This window comes from Notamacropus eugenii, chromosome 4, assembly GCF_028372415.1.
Source record: "Notamacropus eugenii isolate mMacEug1 chromosome 4, mMacEug1.pri_v2, whole genome shotgun sequence".
In the NCBI taxonomy this organism is placed as follows: domain Eukaryota; kingdom Metazoa; phylum Chordata; class Mammalia; order Diprotodontia; family Macropodidae; genus Notamacropus; species Notamacropus eugenii.
In genome coordinates, this window is record NC_092875.1 from 229,003,036 (window position 1) to 229,019,811 (window position 16,776).

Here is a 16,776-nt window from a genome sequence, read left to right on the forward strand (position 1 = left end):
CAGTCAGACACACTGAAACTTCACTTTATCATGGTGATGTCATTTTGATCCTCTTCGAGAATAAAGGATGACAATCATTTATGTATCTACATATATACACATATGCATATACTTATATGTATATCTGGAGAGAGAGACAGAGAGGAGAGAGAGATGATGATGATGATGATGATGATGATGATGATGATGTGATGATGATGATGATAGGGTGTTAGAGTTAACATATGCAGGTATATGATATATATGATGTAGCTAAAGATATCAATAGAAATATAGAGATAAGATATAGGCACAGATATATAGGTATAGATCTATAGACACGGGTGCAGAGATAGAGATACAGGTGTAGACATGGATAGGTATAAGCTACACAAATAGTGATAGTGAGACATTGTTGTTGGAAATCATGGAAGCTGGAATTGGAATACAACTGAGGAATGAACAAGCTCTTCTCCCTCATTCTGCATATGAGGAAACCAAGTCCCAGAACGGGCAGGAGTCATCACAGATGATCTAGGCAGTTTGGGAGAAAGCTGAGATTTGAGTGCAAGTCCTCCGCCTCTATAACCATTTCTCTTTCTACAGTACTGCACATGCTACCTCTCATGATTTACTCTAAGAAAAAAAGGTCTTATCAGTCAATTTTGGAAATAGAGGGATGGATGGAATATATTGTAGCACAGCTCTGAGACTACTCAAGTCAACTATTATTTGCATGAATGGCATTAATTTGCATAATTTATGCATAAGTAGATGTTCCCATTCAAATAGATGTAATTAAATAATTTCAATATCTGCTTAGAAACAGTGGGAGAGAGGCAGAAGGTATATCTCTTAAAACCACAAATAGCTAGGCCTTACCAAAAAAACTCAGCAGCAGCTTTTCCCTCTAGCAAAAGCTGTACAGCAGAGTCTAGAAAGACTGATTCTCTCCATTCTCATACTCAGACATTCAGGTAGACAGTTCCCAATGAATCATACTGATCAAAATTTCCAGTCCAATCTAATTCAACTGGCTCCTGGTAGGCAGGAACCTAAAACAGGGGTGTATGGAGAATAGTCTTCTTTCCTATTTCTTCAAAGTTAAATTATTTACTGATAACGGAGTTTCTTAGCGGGTAATATATGGATTTCTAAGAGTACAGCTTTCCTAATAATCTCTCTTCTTATGGGCTTGTATATCTACCTCAAGATTTTCGTTTCAATCACGTATGTACAAAGAATTAGTTTCATATTGATTCCCAAACCCTGGAAAAACTGAAGCTGCATTCTGGAATCCCCTGGGTCAGATAATATCTCACTGAGAGGCCTTGAGGTGTTTCCCTTTTAAAGTTTGACTTACTACAAGGCAGTCCTGACCCAAATTTCCAGGATGGCTCTGTAATTCCTATAGGTCCTAAAAATCTGGGCCTATTAATAAGTACTGGAAACAAGTTGAATTGATGGTAGAAAAAGTTACAATCCAGTGGTATCATGAAAAGAGTAATAAGGATTGAATTCTAGTCTGAACTCTGCCACTGTCAGTATATTCCCTTAGGCAAATCTTTAACTTCTCTAGACAGAGCAGTAACTAGCAATTTTGGTATTCAGGGCAAGCCAAAAGAGCTGTACCCTCAAATCGATTTTTTAAGAAAAATTCACTTGAAAAGGAGAGCCCTGTAGGACACCACTCCATGTGAAAGAGAGAGGGAACCTGGGTTCCTAGAGAAGACCTAGTGACAGTATAGAACTACAGCTGGGAAGGCCAACATGGCAGGAGAGGAGCGCCCAAGAAGTATCCACCTCAAGTATAGTCCCCAAAAGTATGCCTTCTGGAACCCTCTTATTTTTACCAATTATTATTGCTAGCTAAAGTCAGTCATTTATATGCTATATAGTATAAGTGCTGCAAGCACTTCCTGAGTTTCTGTGTCCTCAACAGAGCTCAATTAACCCTATCCTAGTTATATCTTTGGGTCTTAGTTCCCTATTTGTATAAAGAGAAACTTGAACAAAATGATTTCTAAGTTCTTTTCTAACTCCAACATTCTGAATCCAAATGGGAAAAAAATGTGGCAGAAGAGTTAGCATCCCAAGGGAGAGTGAGATAACTCAATGACATGTCTAAATTCCACCTCAAGACCCTTTTTATGACAACCAGAAAAAAATGTGCTGATAGATCACATGGAGAAAATAAACGCTAAGAAAACTGCAACTTTCATGCTCAGTGGTTTTGAGTTATGTGACTTTCCTTGGGCTGATATTTTTTACCTGGAAACCCATCTTATCAGAGGCATGATAATTACAGGTCTTACCATATTCATTATGTTCATTCTATTCAAATCATTCCAGGATCAAACTTTGCACATATGGTCCCATCCCAAAAGTCATTCCTTTTCCCTAGTTCACACTGTGAAAAATACCTCCCAAATCTAGAAAGCTGAATAATTTCCAAGTGTTTTAAAAGCTTAAAAGGATATTTGAAATTTTAAATATAGAAAAACATATGTATGTGGGCATGTCTATATGTATATATCAACACACAATTTATTTATTTATTTATTTTCTGGCTTACAATTCACTAAAAATCACTTGATCCTTTGAATACTGAAAATAAGCTGATGGAAAAATCACTGAATCACAGAACTTCAGCTTCTATTGGTAAGAATTTCAATGGTCCTGGTACTGATAATAAATGTGAATTCTCATCAGAGTAAAGGCAAAATCTGCCAAATATGCTTCATGCTTTTTAAGTTCCCCCAACAACAAACACAGAAAACTGATGCTTTTTGAAAGCTTTCATTATTTACATGCAATCTGCTATCAACTAAACTGTAAACCACTTGTGGACAGAGACCAGATCACCTCAGCCCACAGCCCATTGCTGACCATACAGAAGGCATGTTAGCCAGCATTCTTCTTAGATCAGAAGAGTATGAGTGGCTTTTTAGGACATTTTCCAATATTTGATCTGATTAATTCAAAATGTAGCATAAATGGTGACACCAGGAAATCCTAAAGGCAACATTTCCCAGGGAAGAAGGGAGACAAGAATTCACTGGGCTATAGATCGTTTGTGCAATGCATATACTTTCCTATAAATTCTAGTCAAATACATTTTTGAATAATTTAAGTTTAAGAATTCATGAAAACTGAAATTCATGAAATAATGCAATTCTATTTCTCAAATTCTTTTTCCTTATATTAAGAAAAAATTCTTATAATGCATCAAATCTTTAGTGAATAAAATCTTTGGCTTCCCCTCTTCAACAAGGCAATGTAGAAGCTGGTGACTTCTCTTGACACTCTGAGCGTCAAAAAAAGTTTACTTTATTACAATTTCTAACAATGAAAAATATGTAATTGATTTTACAGCCAGGTGCCCCCTATCGGTAGCAGAGAAAGTTCTGCTGATGATTTTATTAATTTACAAGGATTCCCCACCCCACCTCATCCCACCACCACTTTGGAGTGTGAGAGTTCATGTCGCTGTCAGTGAATTGTCAGCAAACAGAGATAGGTTGGAATAAAGAAGAAAGTAAGTAAGGGATATGTCAAATAAAAAAAAGACATCTTGTCCTGGGCGGGGGGGTTGTCATGATTCAAAGGTACAAATTCATAAATAGTTGTATATTTTTTAATATTCACAAACTAAGAAATCAGCTCAACATATAGCCCCAAGAAAAGAAAAGACTGTGTGTATTATTACAAGAGGAGAAATAGGGGGCAGGCACCCTGCTTAGATGATCATATCTGGCACACACAAGCATGTTCCTCTGACCTTGTTGTCTTTGTGGTCAGTGATGGCAATTCTTTTGCATCTGCCATCTTCTTATGTGACCATCTTAAAATCTCAGCTGCTAAGGCTTAGTTTAAATCGGATGAGATTCAGATTATTAGATAACCAACTAGTCCATTTTACCATACAATGAACACGATCCATTATGGTTCTAACTCTGATGCTTAAAGGTGACCCTGAGTCCTTAAAAGGTTATGCCATCACAGTGCAAATTCTGGCAGACTAAAAAGATGAAATGGACCAGGAGTGAACTCAACCTGTCAATGAAGGACCAGCCTAGCTAACTCGGAAGAGGCACAGGACCTAGTAAACTAATTTTGGGGGTCACATAATTCACACAGCAAGAAAAAGATGTAATCTGCCTCAATGGAGAGAACAGACACACTAATGAAATCATGACTCTTTGAAGTTTTGAAATTAGTTGAGCATACTCACATGCTTGAAATTAAGTTTATTACGTTCTAACTGAATCGTTTATTTACTGTTGTTCCCCTGGAGAGGGCTGGTCAAAGTAACTGCAAAAATAAGAAACAACAGACATGGAGTATCGTGCCAGTGAGACCTGAGGACACATACAAAGATTAGACATCATGGGGTTTGTGCCCTCACAAAAGTTACAGTTCTAGTAAGCTTGAATGAAAGTACTTCTTGGTGTTTTGTGAGGTAGCATGGTCCAGTACAAAGAGGGTTGGTCTCAGAGACAAGAAGACCTAAATTTAAGTCTCTCATGTGACAGATGTGTGAAACAGAGGTGGTGGGGATCTGGGCAAGTTAATTAACTTCACTGTGCCCCACACAACTGTCTAAGACTAAACAGTGCATAGATTGGTAGGCAGAGCTTCCTTATCTGAGGGTGCTCTATACCAGTGAAATCACAAGTTCAGTTCCCATCACTGTTCCTTGATATCTTAAATGCACTTATGATAAATGATGGGTGAGGCTGAAACTGTGGCAGTTTAAAAATAATCATAATCTAAATTCTTTATGTATAGGGTCCTCTAGCTACCTGAAGGATGCAAGTTAATGAGAATTGTAAATCTCATTAATCACTCCACTCAATAGAAAATTCTTCTAAGAAAAGCTGGGATATTTCAGAATCCTATATCGTCTCAGTCAACTTTCTCAGAAAAAGTTAAGCAAGTACAAAAAAGGTGAGGGCTGATGCAGAACTTTTTTTTTAACAGGACACTTACGACAGTGGGGGTAACTAAACTATTCAGTTTCTGCAAAAAAAAAAAAAAGTCCTGGAGCTACTGGACATTCTTATTGATGCTAGAACGTTAATTTGCACCTGCAGAAAACCTGACGAAACAAAACTTGAGCAACAGACCACGACAGCCCCTCTAAGATCCTGGATAGAGCTAGATCAGCCTAAAAATCTTGGGCACCCAGCCATGTCAATATTTCCACACCAATTATGAAGTTACTAAGAAGAATTCAACCCTACTCTCATCTCCTAGACTGCATGAGATTTTACATCCCATCTGAACTAACCTAGATTCCTGAACAATGAAGCTTTTTTTGGAAAAAAAATTGCAACAATAAATTAATGTTTCTAATGGCTTTTATAAGCTCTATCCTCTGAACCCTAGAAAGATATAATTCAGATATTCTCATCAACCATTAATGAATGGCAATATACACTGCCATTCCTGTGGGAACCTGCAAAATGTGTGGTCGTATGGGCAATTTTGCAGATGCTACACTTTGCTTAGCATATTTGTATTTGTACAAATCTACATAGTGCTACAAACTATTTTACTACTAATCTCAACTGAAACTATATTATGCTTATACTGAGAAATGTCTCAGATATTTCTTTAATTTCTTGTGGTATCTATTTTTCTATCCAAAGTGGAAATAACATCCCAAGACCTCTAATAGGGAAACTGTGTAGATAGAGATAAGGACTATGAATTGGATGAAGTCCCCTAGGAAGTAGGGTACAGCTAGGTGGCAAAGTGGATAGAATGCCAGGCCTAAAGTCAAAGAGACTCATCTTTGTGAGTTCCAGTCTGGCTTCAGACACTTACTAGCTGTGTGATCCTGGACAAGTCATTTAATTCTGTTTGCCTCAGTTTCTTCATCTGTAAAATGAGCTGGAGAAAGAAATGACAAACCAATGATATCTCTGAGTGGGACATGACTGAAACAACTCCAACAACCACGACCCTTGGAAGTAAAGCATTCATCAACATGGAAAATGAAGGTATGACTGCTATTACTCTTATGACTCATGTATTTGAGGGCATCTCATAGCAGATTCATTACAAACACTACCCAAGAATATTTATGTATTGGTTGCTGGGAAAGAAAACTCCCAATGATATGGCAAGTGTTTAGGAATAGGGCTTTCGGAATTCTTGCCAAAATATAATAGATTCATAGCTCTGTACGGTAGCCAGCACATACTTGTGAAATCAGTCTCACTGACAAGAGAAGAGATCTGTTTTACTTTGATGGTGTCCAGTTTTCAAATTTGTTTTACTTCCTTGACCAGGGCCACATACTTCTTGTTTTTTCTGGGTTGGCTTTTAGTCCATTTCTAAGTCAACCAGCTATATCAATAAGCCCTACTACTTTGAAAGCTGACTATACAGTCTACTGACCAGGGTCTACTGACCTGTGAGTGGGAACCTCAGTACATCTTGTCACTGCCATTCTGCCAATCAGTAAGAACTTATTAAGCGCCTATTATATGTCAGGCAGTGTGTTAATTACTGGGGATACAAAGAAGGGCAAAAAAAATAGTCCTTACTCTCAAGAGAACTTTCAAATGCTCTCATATTTCCTCTTAATATACCCTTAGTTCATACAAAAGATATTAGACCAGGATCTTCATCCTCTCCTCACCCCTACCTGAGATATAATTGCTGAGGTACAATCTTAATAACATTCTGCCTGTTGATATGATCCATAGCTGCAAGAATTTTTCCTGTCATCTATCAAGCTGTTCTTAGTAGCAATTGTACTGATCAAAATCACTGCAACAAACTTATTGGCACCCCATCTCCCCCCCAGCCATAATAGATAGCTTTCCTTTAGCCATGAATCAGACAGAATTATGTCTTTGGCATCTTCGCTCCACAATAATACAAGGATGCACTCTGTTTCCATGTTTGAGAATTACCGTTGAGTTTTTCTGACATTTTCTGCTTGAAAAATATGCACTCCATCTTACTAAATTTTAGGGGCAAAAAAGTGATATCCTTTCAAATGATCAGTTCATAGCAGCTGAAGAAGACCTTTGTTAAGAAGATATTCCTTTCTTTGCAGTCTGAGAAGAACAGGTATTGGTGGTTTTAGCTACTTCCCTTCCACTGTCTTCAAGAGATAACAGGAAGTATCCAGGAGAAGCTTTTAAGATGGTACACATGATAACTTGGTCAATAACAGTCTGATGCTCTCTACAATGACCTCAAGGATGGTACTGATCTATTTCATAATTCCAAGAAAATAAGATAAAATAGGTACAGCAAACATATTATTGCCTCAGTTTTTACTGCTTTTTTCTCCATAAACATTGTCAGTAGCATGTCTTTAATTCTGTTTTGGTTAATTCCCTGGTAAATTGTGGTTAAACTTGATCAAACTTCTTCCCTGTTTCCTGCAAACAGGCCCAGGTCTCAATCCTAAAAAAATCCTTTAAAAAAACTCCAACCTTTCATTTGGTCCAACAATTCCTACTAGTTATCTTCCTGTTTACGTTTCTCTTCCTCAACCAGACTTCTTACAAAAGCCACCTACATTCAATGACTCCTCTTCCTCTTTTCTCACTCTTTTATTAACCCCACACAATCTGGTTTCCAATTTCATCATTCACCAACATCATTGTTCTCTCCAAAGTCACCTTTTAACTGTCAGATCTAATGGCCTGTTCTGAATCCTCATCCTTCTTGACCTCTCAGTAGGATTTGACAGCGTTGACCATCCTCTTCTGCATACTTTCCATAGTCTGGGTTTTCATGACACTGCTCTTTCTCCTACCAGTCCAATCATTCCTCCATCTCCTTTGCTGGATCATGACACCTAATGGAGGATGTAGCCCAAAGCTCTGTTGTGGGCCCTCTGATTTTCACTCTCAATAATTCTCTGGATGATCTCATCAGCTCCAAGGGGTTCAATTATCATCTCTATGCAGATGATTCCCAGTGTGAAATATTCAGTCTTAGTCTCTCTCTCCTTACTTAGCTTTAGTCCTAGATCATGAGCTTTAGAATACTTGAAACTGAATGTTCCAGAGATACCTCTAACTCATCATGTCAAAAACAGAACTCATTTCGCCCAAAACCCACCCTTCTCCTACGTTACCCTATTACTATGGATGGCACCTCCATCTTTCTTGGCATTCTTGTACCCAATTTTGGTGTAATTCAGAACTCCTCACTTTCACTCACCCCACATATTGAATCAGTTGCCAAATTTTGCCATTGCTGCTTCTACAACATAAGACGGCTACGTGGCACAGTAGATATATTGCTGGATCTGGAATTAGGAGGACTTGAATTCAAATTCAGCCTCAGACATACTAGTTTGTATGTCCCTGGGCAAGTCACTTAACACTGTTTACCTCAGTTTCCTCATCTGTAAAAAGAGTTGGAGAAAGAAATGGCAAACCACTCCAGTGTCTTTGCCAAGAAAACCCCAAATGGGGTCACAAAGAGTCAGACACAACTGAAGCCACTGAATAACAACAATTTCTATAATATTGTTCACATACATCTCCTTCACTCCATTTGCACAACTACCATCTTTTCAGGCTCTCACCATCTCTCACCTAGACTACCGTAAAAGTTTCCTAATTGGTCTCCCTGTCTCACCTCCAATCCATCTTCCACACAGATGCCAAAATGATTTACCTAAAATGTAGGTCTGAACAAATAACCCTTAAACACACACACATTCAATTCCAATGACTCCTTATTACATTTGGGATTAAATATAAATTAATAGTTTGAAATCCTGTTTTAGGTAAAAATTCAAACTACTGAACTTTAAGGGGTATAATTTTGAACTTTTGTTCAGTTTTAATTTGAACTTACAAGAAATGAATAAAAATGTGAGGATAAAAAATCAATCATTAAAAAATAAGACTGTGATCATTTCTGTTATATAATCTGTCCTCTGTGGCCATTAATTTAAAAAAAACATTCATTTGCAGAAAAAGAACTAGGGATAAAAAAGCATGATATTTAATGAACACAATTTTAACCACATGGAAATTGGCCTGATCACTATCAGCATCTTGTATGTCTTCTCTTGACTCATTTTTACTATCTTAATAATAGCTCATATTTATATAGCTCTTATTATCATTAACATACATTACTTCATTTAATCCTCACTCACAGGAACTCTATTAGTAGATAATATTATTCCCATTCTACAGATGAGGAGACTGAGGCTTATAAGGGTAAACTGACTTGCCCAAAATCACATAGCTAATAATTGCCAGGACTTCAGCTCAGGTTCAAGTCTAGAGCATTTTCCACTATTTCCACCTGCCTCTGAATTTCTGAATATGAAAGGTTTATTTAATCTCTCATATTAGAAATACTTGACTTGTTTCTCTCCAATATCTCATATCCAATTTGCTAATAAATCTGGCAGTTCTGTCTCTGTAATACCTCTCATGGTCATACCTTCCTTTCTATTCTCCCTGCCATCACTTTAGTAAAGGTCCTTAATACCATTTGTCTGGAATATTGCAAAGAATGCCCAAAAAGCCTTTCTACCAACACTCGACCTCGTCTCCTTGTCAAATCTATGATTGAAAACGCTGCCAGATTAATTTTCCTTAGGCAGAGATCTAGTTGCATTACTTTTCTGATCAAAGATTTTTTAGTAGCTCCCTATTACCTAAAAATAACATCCAAATCCCTTTGCCATATAGTTAAAGTCCTTCACGATCTTTTCACCCCAGAAAAGTATCGATAGATTTCATTATGCTACAATACGTGCTTCCCCACAAACCTTTTTACCAAAGTTCACAGTTAGAGTATCAGTTATTAACAAAAAGGAGGGATGTCTCCTTCAACACTCAACAAGGCAGTATGTTACTAACAGTAACTGTTGTGTTCGACCAGAGTTTTGCTATCTTTCTATATTGAATTTATTTACAGTGTTGCAGTCATTACATACATTGTTCTTTTGGCTCTAATTTACTCACTTCATATAAGCCTTTCTATGATTTCCTGACTTCTTAATATAAATATTTCCTTCGAGGACTGTAATATTCTATTCATATACTACAACTTGTTCAGTAATTCATCAACTGTTGGGCAGCTATTTTGTATCAAGCTTTTCATCACAAATTATTCTGTACATATCTTTTCTTGCTGTCAATATGTTATATGGTCCCAATAATGGAATCTCTAGACTAAATGGTATGAAAAATTTGGTAACTTTTCTTGCACAGTTCCTAACTGTTTTTCAGAGTGATTCTCTTGATTCATAGTTTCAACAACAGTGAAGTGGCATGACTGCCTCCATGGCATGACTGTCTCCATGGCATGACTGTCTCCGTACCAATGAGTTTTCCCATCTTTTAGTATCTTTGTTAGCTTGATGGACATGGTGTGGGATATTAGAGTTGTTTTAATTTGCATTTTTCCAATTCTAAGTGATCTTGAGTATCACTTCATGTATTTCTTTTGAAACTTTGAGTCCTTTTCCCATTTGGCTATTGAGGAATGACTCAGTTATACACAGGTATTCATATCAATTCCCTGTAGATTTGATACATCAAATTTTTATTAAAGATTTTTTTTATTTGTGCAAATTTTTTTCAATTTGATGTAATCAAGATTGTCCATTCTGTCTTCTGTGATCTCTTCTATGGCTTCTAATTATTAATTTCCCCTGTAAATAACCGTGAAATACATAATTTTCCATTCTACTCTAATTTTGATAGTGTGACTTTTTATATTTAAATTAGCACCCTACATTTCCAACCAAATCTTACAACTTCCCCCTATATCCTCTACATTCCAAGTCATCCTATCTGCATCCCTCTAACAGACCACTGTCTTTATTCCCACTATTCCTTGGGTTTAGAATATTTATCCTTCATCTCCTGACCTGCTGAATTCTTTCCAACCCCTCCCTTAAAATCTGAGTCAAATACTGTCTCCTCCATGAACTCTGATTTCCCTATTATTACATAAAGCCATTCTTAGATATCACTTAGCACTCTAGTGTACTTATGTATTATTATATATTATATAATTTTGTGTATATAGTATATCCTTCTAGAAGACTATAATGTTCATGAGTGTAGAGACAGTTTTTCTAAAGTTTCTATCTCATTGATGTCATAACACCAAAATTAAGGAATGCATCCCTCCTTTCTGCCAATGATTAATAAAACTGCTTTCAGGAATTGTATTTTGTAAAAGGGTTTGTTAGAAAGTAGCTGTTTTGTCAAAATAAAATGTATCAGTATGTTTTTAAGGAATAAAATTGAACTATACAAAATAATGCTTTAAAATAACAAGAATAAACTTGGTATTTACCATACTATCACAGTAGGTAGACACACAGGAGACACGTTTGTTGAATTGGATAGAGAAAAACCTCTACATTTTCACAATAATTTTATTTCTAAATTTTCTGAATTTTCAATTTCAAAGTGCTATGGAGGATAAAGGAATCTGAAGAGGGGAAAAAAACAAGAAGGAACAGAATCCATATGGTTCATAGACAGAAGTGTGGTTTGCTTTTTTTCCTTTTATTGCCACTGATAGCAATCCTGTAATGCTTGCCTTCAGTATATAGGGATCTGGCACAGTGGAATTAAGCATTCTTCCCATCTGAAGTCAATGAATTTAATAACCATGAAAACATGATCTTAAGCAAAACAAAAATCATTATAGAAGACATTAAAGTTGGAAGATATGATTGATATGTCAGATAACCAAAATGAATAAGGGGGAGGGGAAAAGAAGGTTGCAAGGTGGTGGTGGAACTAGGCTATAATCAGATTTCTAGTCCCTACCTGAGCATACCATAGAGAAGGCAAAAGGAGGAAAGAGAGAGGAGGTACTATCATAGATGGGTTCTCCATTGACTACAGCTGACTACACTGCCAATTTTATCACATCGTCTCTCAGTATTGTATTATGTGCCCAGATCTCCAGGAAGTATGATAACACAGCCACTGGCTCACATGTTGCTCCCTAAAATTCAATTTTGCAAACTAACAAACATACAATAAAAAACAAAAATTTAAGCTTTCTAATTCCTAGCCATACAACCTCAATTCCACAAACTCCTGAGGTTCAGACAAAAAATGACTTCCTTAGTTTGAGACTGCAGCCAGTATCAAACACCAACAATAACACCCCCTAGGTCTGCTTAAAAGTAGTGTCGTCAGAAAAAATACAAGGTTATGCTCTTGGCAGAAAGGCCACACTTCCTCTTTACTTGCCTCTAGAGGTCATATGCAGTGCCTATCCTGATATGCTAACAACAGCCATCATTCTAATAAAGCATATCCTAGTTGACAGGTGAAGGGATGGGTACGAAAATAAGATACCTGAAGCCTTTTTTTATGTGGTCCCATGACACTGATAGATAAGCTTTCATCTTATCTTTCTAGCATCAAGTCCCCACACCACCTACTGACTAACCTCCTCAGAATGCCACCACAGACATACTACCCTGTTTTCCATCTCCCCTTCATGTGTTGTGTCCCACAAATTCCTTATGGATAGGAACTGTCTTGTTTTCTTGTTTTTGTTTATCTAGAGATTACAATAGTGTCTGCCACATATCAAGCTTAATAAATTCTTTATCTGTCTCTGAGGAAACTAGCTATCAAGGGCTGAGGTACAGCCATGGGTTCCATGACTAAAACATAGCTAATTACACTGTCTGAGTACTGATGTGCATATGTATTCCTGCCACCTAGACAAGAAATATCATTATGGGTCTGTAAAACTTTTTTGCCAGTCATAATGGTCCACCTAAGTCATGATCTTCATCATGTAGTTTAGTGCTCCCTTAACCAGAGTTCTTTTCCAAATTTATGCATGTGATATATTGTTCTACAATTCTGCAGTTCTGTCTGATTGAGTTACTCTCATCTTCCCTTAGATTTCTTTTTCCTTTTTAAATGTTTTACTGACACTTTTTTAAACCATTACTGCCAGTCAACAGTCATTGTCATTTTTAATGAATCCCCCTCTTCCCCTGCCCCCAACAAAATTTTTCCTTTTAACAAATACATACAATCAAGCAAAACAAATGAACACATTGGCTATGCCTATTAATAACTACCTCAATCCACAGCCTATATATTAGTCCAACAACTCTCTGCTGAGAGCAGAAAGGTCCGCTTTGTCTTTAGATCTCTGAAGGCATGCTTGGACACTGCACTGATCTTAATGTTGAGGTCTTTTGGCTTTTTATTGACATTGCTGTCAGTCAACAAGCATTTATTAAGTTCTTCATATGTGCCAGGCACTGGGGATAAAAAAAATGCAAAGGAGAGGGCCAAAAAAACCCAGAAGTTTATATCCTAATGGGGAAGAAAGCTTGTAATAACTAGATAGATGAAGTTAATCTGAAAAGGGAAGATATTCACCACTGAGGAAGGAGGGAGGGAGAGCTGCAGAAAGTAGTTACTGAGCTGAGTCTTGAAGGGATACAGGGAATCTAAGAGATAGAATTGAGGGACCAGAGCATTCTAGGTCTGGGAGAATAATCAAGCAGAGATGAGAGATGGAATCTCATACTCAAGGAAAATGCTTCAAGTAGAAGTTTGCTGACTGATTGATCGACTGATTACGGAAATTTGACTTATAGATTGTCAGAGCTTGGAGGAGTCAGAAATCAGCTATTCCAACTGCCTCACTTTACAAAAGCTGAAACTGAGATCTAGAAGAAAAACAATTTCCTCAGGTTCTGCAGTTCAAATATGATCTTTGTTACAGCCCTGTTAACACTACAGCACATGCACATGTACCCATCCATGCATGTATACAGTCAGCCTGAGAAGCTCCCTAACCACAAAATTACAGTCTCTCCCAAAACCAGTCCAAGAATCTGCTCTCTATACAACTTTCTGCTTTGGAATCACCTTTCCTCAGACTGGCATCATCTCTCCATCATTATGCTATACCCTATGTAGTTCCTTTAGGCCTCTGAGTCAATCAGACCCTAGGCCTATGGAGTCTGCCCTTGATCATGGGCCCACTAAAATACTGCCTCAAATCAGAAGATGAATGTAAACTCCTTGAGGGCTGGGACTGTTCTACAATTTTGTCTTCAATTCCTCATACCCAGAACAATGCTTTGCACAAAGTAGATGTTTAATAAATGTTTATTGAATGTAATGGTGTGGTCCATTCCTTACCTAGGATCTTGAGACTTTTCCCCTCTTCTTGCATAATAAATTGGCTGCTATTTACATTACTGGGATAGGCAGTCACAGGCACTGTGCCAAAGACAAAACAGTGGGCCATAGTAGAGGAAACTAAGGTATACACCTTACCCTTATTTTCAAAGTTTTGGTGATATCCCGATTATCCTAATAGTTTCCACCATTCTATCTGGTTCCTGATCATTCCCATCATCCTTTGTTTCAGGCGATCATTAAACATGTCCATCAGTCCTACTAAGTCATGTAGAACAAGATGTCTTGCCCACTAACCACTTGCCCCTCTTAAAGGGTATTTCCATCTTGTCCAAGATGGCTCTGAGATCAAAGAATTCATTAATGTATTCCATTAGAAAATACCCCAAAGTCACGTACAAAGCATGGCAGTTATCATCTAAGGTAAACATACTCAAAGACTACTAGAAAATCTACCCTAAATTGTCAGTAATTCCCCCAATAAATCACCTTCCTTTGAGGAATTTACCAGTCTTGAGTTATGCCTTCCTGCTTACGGATAATGAAAACTACCTAAGCCAGATTTCCCACCTACTCTCAAAAATGTAGTCTTGGGTCTTCCCACTGTTTTAGCCCCCCAAAACAAAAATCTCCTCCTGATGTTCATAGAGAGGGAGACTATTATAGAATGAGGACTCAGCAGGACTACTACAACTAGAAGCATCAGTAGGGATGCCACCCTGATCTATGTGGGGTGCTCCTACTGCATTGAAACCACCATCACCCCCTATAGTTCCTGCAGCTGCTCTTTTGGCACCCATTCAGGGTCAAAGGGAGCCAAGCCACAACTTCTGCTGCTGCTATCTGTGACTCCTACAGGACATACATGAAAAGGAAGGAGGGAAGAGTGGTCTCAGAAGGTACTATCAAAAATACAAGGGCAGCTAGGTGGTGCAGTGGATAGAGCACCAGTGCAGGAGTCAGGAGGACCTGAGTTCAAATCTCACCTCAGACGCTTGACTCTCACTAGCTGTGTGACCTTGGGCAAGTCACTTAACCCCAACTGCCTCATCCTGGTCCATCTCCAGTCATTCTGATGAATATCTGGCCACTGGATTCAGATGGCTCTGGAGGAGAAGTGAGGTTGGTGACCTGCACTCCCTCTCTCAAAACAAAGTCAAGTGCAAGTCATGCCATTATTTCTCTGATGGCATGGTCTTCTTCAGCAACAAAGGACGAACACACACACACACACACACACACACACATCAAAAATACAGCCTGAGTTTACACTGAGGCAGAGACAAGCTCTAAGGGTTTCAACATGAGTCCAGACCTTGGAGCAATGTAACAACACATAACAGTTTCCTTGTCTCCAAAAAGATCTAACTTTAGCTCATTATTTAATTTTAAGAAAACCTCAGTGTGGTATACACAGGCAAGTATTACATGCAGTTCTCATTCTGCAAGATGACAAACTGAGACACATGTGACTGACCTTAACACCAAGAAAGTGGGATCCTCAAGAAAAAGGCACACACCTCAGCGACTAGTGCAAAGGTCCTACAAAAAACAAACCTGTCTATTTGGGAAAAAAAAGAGATTTTTTCAAAAGTATATTTTATTTGGCTTAGAAGTCACTAAAGGAAATTTTTTTGTTGGATGCAAGTGGTACAAATGTACAAGTGAAAAAGAACCTAGAAATATATATACATACACATACATATACATGTGTAATACTTAGTTCATGACAGAATTTAGGACAAACCAAATTGAGCACTATCCTATAAGCCAATTTCCAAAATACTGCCTTTATATTCTGCTTGAAAAGATACTTTTTTGAAATGGTGACCTCAGAATAACCAAAATCTTTTTTTCATCCAGATACTTTGACCAATTCCACAAAATTGAATTCATTGGGCACCTATTAAGTGTCTACTTTGTACAAAGCATTATGAATATATTTTTTAAATAAGCCAAGATTCATTCAAATGAGCTGTGATTGGAGAATGAAAAGTTCTATTTTTGAAAATGAAAATATATTGAATTAATACACTGCCTGTGGACACTGCCACAGGATACTGCAAATTTAGTCTGTCGAAGGTACTGATTTCTTCATAATCATTTAGTATTAAAAGCACCACAGTGTGTAGTTTAATTTACCAATGAATTTCCCCATCCCCACCCCCCCACTCCAAGCATGCTGGAACACGGGACAAAAATATTGAAAAAACTCGCCACACTCCCAGCAATCTTATGAAAGGGTTGGGATGAGGCAGCCAGCAGTACTTCAAACATCTAAGATTGTTACTTAGCAATCTGGGGCAGCTTCCCTCCTAGGCAGCCCCCTCCATAGGCTGGCCGAAAGCAAGCCAGAAAACTGCAAAACGTCGTGACAAACCATAGAAAAGCAAAAGTGTAAAATGAACAAACATTTCATACAGTGTCATTCGGAGCCTCGAGAGAACCCTACATGCTCAGAGAACCGCAGACACTTCTTTTGAATTCTCAAGTGCCATATTCTTAGAGTTAATCAAGCATTACAAAGCAGTCTTTGGCACAAATTATGCCCAAACACATATATCTATCCCTTTCCCAAGACTTTAAAAAAGAAATGCTATATTCTGATCATTCAAGAAAAGAGCCTAAAAGAGGACTCCAA

The 16,776-nt window shown here is 37.7% G+C and overlaps 1 protein-coding gene across 7 annotated transcripts in view; it reads right to left on the reverse strand.

Moving 5' to 3' along the window:
* The window catches only part of LDLRAD4 (low density lipoprotein receptor class A domain containing 4), a 587,101-nt gene that overhangs the window by 460,480 nt on the left and 109,845 nt on the right, over window positions 1–16,776 (reverse strand). The window contains exons 3-4 of one of the 7 annotated variants that reach the window (XM_072604175.1): window positions 5,812–5,877; window positions 4,214–4,293 (exon numbers count right to left, since the gene is read on the reverse strand). The exons of 5 other annotated variants lie outside the window; for them this stretch is intronic. The gene's annotated coding sequence lies outside the window, so the exon portion shown is untranslated. Of the gene's footprint in view, window positions 1–4,213; window positions 5,878–16,776 lie in introns of all 7 variants that reach the window. One more of the 7 variants, XM_072604174.1, reaches the window with a different exon arrangement.